This window comes from Oncorhynchus mykiss, chromosome 5 (assembly GCF_057628025.1).
Source record: "Oncorhynchus mykiss isolate SJ-2025 chromosome 5, ASM5762802v1, whole genome shotgun sequence".
NCBI lineage: Eukaryota > Metazoa > Chordata > Actinopteri > Salmoniformes > Salmonidae > Oncorhynchus > Oncorhynchus mykiss.
Genome location: NC_143026.1, coordinates 73255001 through 73258525, shown reverse-complemented (window position 1 = coordinate 73258525; position 3525 = coordinate 73255001). Strand labels below are relative to the sequence as shown.

Below are 3525 nucleotides of genomic sequence, written 5' to 3'. Positions count from 1 at the left end.
CTAACCGCCTGCCAAATGTATGACCACACTAGAGACATATTTCCCACAGACCCACAAAGAATTTGAAAACAAATCAAACATTGATAAACTCCCATATCCATATACCACAGTGTGCAATCACAGCAGCCAGATTTGTGGCCTGCTGCCATGAGAAAAGGGCAACCAGTGGAGCACAAACATTGTAAATACAACCTATTTTTATTTGTTTATTTTCCCTTTCATACTTCAACTACTTTCACATTGTTACAACACTTTACGTAGCCAATAATATATCATATGAAATGGCTATTCTTTTAAAACTTTTGCGAGTGTAATGTTTACTTATGTTTCTCTTGTTTATTTCCCTTTTGTTTATTGTCTATTCCATTTGCTTTGGCAATGTAAACATGTTTCCCATGCCAATAAAGCCATTTGAATTGAATTGAGAGAAATTGAGATCAAGTCAATTGAAAAACTATAACACTAGTTCAACAATTCAAGTAGGTTTATTTCAGTAGGAAGGATTGTAGGTCAATCAGGACCTAAAATGTATTAACACCAGCTTAGACACACATTTTTTTTTCTAACCACAAGCACTGTCCAGGACATTTAACAGTTCATGTGGTTTAACAGTTCATGTGGTAGGTCAGAATTCCTGGCCTTACACACACATTCATACACCACATTTAGCTGAAACCATGTTTAAATAAATAAAAGCGAACCAAAGGGACAGAGTATAAAAAGGGCAGAGTGTTTATTGGTTGTCTGGATGAGGCTCGGGTCACATCACTCAGTTCAGAGGTCATAGTACAAACCTGGGCCACATGACATGGGTGGGTCCTCACCAGGGTCAGGGTACAGGTGGTAGAGGGATGGCACATGGACACACCCCACAGTTCATGGGGCATGGACAGAGCTAAGTGACGTCTTCAACACATCATAAACATCACTCTCCAACTGAGCCATATGGAGTAGAGTAGGTAGATGTCGCCCTAGACAATGATCCAAGGTCAGTTACACATTTTCCCTATGGTTCAAATTAGGATTTGGAGGGAATATGCTTAACTATGGCTACAGGCAACTTCTCCATTCCTACAGCGCACACACACACAACACCACAGCACCCCCCTCCTGTGTAAACCAGTCACCTCAGCTGAACTGTAAAGGAAAATAAAAATGAGAGCTGCAGACAAATCCAAAAAGCAACTTCACTCAGACAGTACACACGGTTGTGCATTTGTACATTGACACAGAAACCTTGTAAATTTTGGTTACAATGTGGAAACCTCACAAACCTTTTTGACATTCAGAAAGTTCTCAGAAACAAAAGGCCCACCCTAACAGATTGTAAAAGCTCAAGGGCACTCCTAACCCTTTACCTATAATAGTTAGTTATGACACTGGTATACATGCAAACATCACTCACGCCCTGTTTGACACGACACTAACATGGGAAAATATCTTTCCTGCATTTCATCTCTCACCCTTTTCATCTTGCATTGAAGCCCTCTATGTCCAGAGGAGAACGAGAAGGTGAGTAGTGATGTGAGAGGAAACAAGAGATGGGAGTGGAAAAGAGGACAACAGAGGGGAAACAGACTGCTTTCGCCTCTGCTGGTCTTCTGTGGGCAGCTTCTGTCCGATTGCGTCGCTGTCCAGCTCCTGCACCCCACCATCTGTACTAGATTCATTCAACTCTCTGTTCATACTCACTCCACATAGAATATGCCATACCACTTCCCACAGAGCTCTACACACTGCTCAACAGTGAGGAAATGACAGCCTAGAGGCTCTGCCTATCTAATCTTAATAAGGTATAATTAAAAAAATATACAAATTAAAAGTTCTACACACTCATACTATTACTTTCCTCTCATCCCTTTGTACCACGAACACTACCCCTCTCATTCCTCTCTTTCTCTGGCTGCCTCATCCACTCGTTTGTGGAGCCCTGCTGGAGCGTAGCTGTTAATGGAGCTGATGCTGTAGATGTGTGTGTGTGGGGTCATGCTGGGATAACTACCAGGAGCTGAGGAGTTGACCCTCTGAAATGAGCCTCTGTAGGTCATTGAAATGGAGTATGTAGAAGTTGCCCTTAGCCTCACATCTTGGATCAGATTACACCAAGCCATTAGGGGGTGAATAAAAGTCTGGCCCTATATATCAGTGGTTAGGGATAAGTTCTACCTACCTACTCCCATTAGCTCAGCCTCTAGAGGACCTAAGAGACAACAGCTGCCACACAAGGCCCATGGGAGATGGAGTCTCTTGCTGCTAGAGTACAGTGTCAGTTTGAGGTGTGAGGAATGTTATGCGAACTTGCTGGACCTCCGATTGTAAGTAGACAATAGACATGTGAACTAAAACAGACATAAACATAGCTATAGGAACAGATGGGAGATGTAAATCATTGTTACAAGTCAGGACCTAACCTGACTATCAAGTTGAGACAGAGACAGGAGAGAATTAAGCAATACGGCCCGAGGGGGTGTGGTATATGGCCAATATACCACGGCAAAGGACTGTTCTTATGCAAGACGCAACGCGGAGTGCCTGGATACAGTCCTTAGCCGTGGTATATTGGCCATATATCACAAACTCCCAAGGTGCCGTATTGCTATTATAAACTGGTTACCAACGTAACTAGAGCAATACAAATACATGTTTTGTCATACCCATGGTACAGTATACGGTCTGATATACCGCGGCTTTAGCCAAATAAACATTCATCGCTCGAACCACCCAGTTTATAATGTAGGATAAATCACTATTAAAGCTTTAAGTCCTTTCTGAGATGACTAGTATCAGAATATATGTTACTACACCATCCTTCTTCCTTTCCCCAAAAACATATTCATTTAATTTGTTCTAATTGTAACACTTGCTCCCAAATCTGAAATAAAATGTGTTTGGTACATTGGCACACCCCTGTGAAGATGCCAGGAGTATGGACCAGGGGAAAGGTCTAGAGGCTGCCAGGGAACTCTGCCTTAGAGTGTAGTAGGTCTGTACCGTACTCCTATGTGAGAAACTCATAGGTGAGAAAACATTAAAAAACTACAACAATAAAATAAAAAACAAGTAAATAAAAAAAAAGGTATACAATTGTCAGAAAAAGTGAAGAAACCAAAAATAAAATGTAACAGAAATGTAACAGACAATTAAAACAAGCTAGACATTTGCATGTCATCTACAGAGTAATACTGCCAATACATCCAGCACACCAAGGAAACTAAAACACTAAACAAAATCGTTAAAATTAATTCTGAATGGCTCCAGATAGCTTCATGTGTGTGTCTGCAGCAGTGTGTGCGTGTGTGTAGCAGTCTGTGTGTATAAAACACACACTCAAGAGTTGTGAAGCAGGTTAGCTCAGGACCTGAATCTCCCACTCATGTTAAAGCAACAACAAAACAAGAAGTTGAGAAAATAATTTGTCTGGTGTTGAAGAGATACTTGGGGATTTTGGCAATGAGGGCCTTTTAACCACTTCCCATTTATATGTCTCTGTCTATCTGTTAGCATGCTAGTAGATACCAATAGACT

General features: G+C 41.3%; 1 protein-coding gene across 7 annotated transcripts in view; it reads right to left on the bottom strand.

Moving 5' to 3' along the window:
• Positions 1-469: 469 nt before the first annotated feature.
• The window catches only part of ralgps2 (Ral GEF with PH domain and SH3 binding motif 2), a 138044-nt gene continuing 134988 nt past the window's right edge, over positions 470-3525 (bottom strand). For 4 of the 7 annotated variants that reach the window (XM_021604204.3, XM_021604203.3, XM_021604205.3 and 1 more), the window contains one exon: positions 470-3525. This exon is cut by the window's right edge and continues 1230 nt beyond it. The gene's annotated coding sequence lies outside the window, so the exon portion shown is untranslated. The other 3 variants (XR_016496285.1, XR_016496287.1, XR_016496286.1) reach the window with 1 other exon arrangement.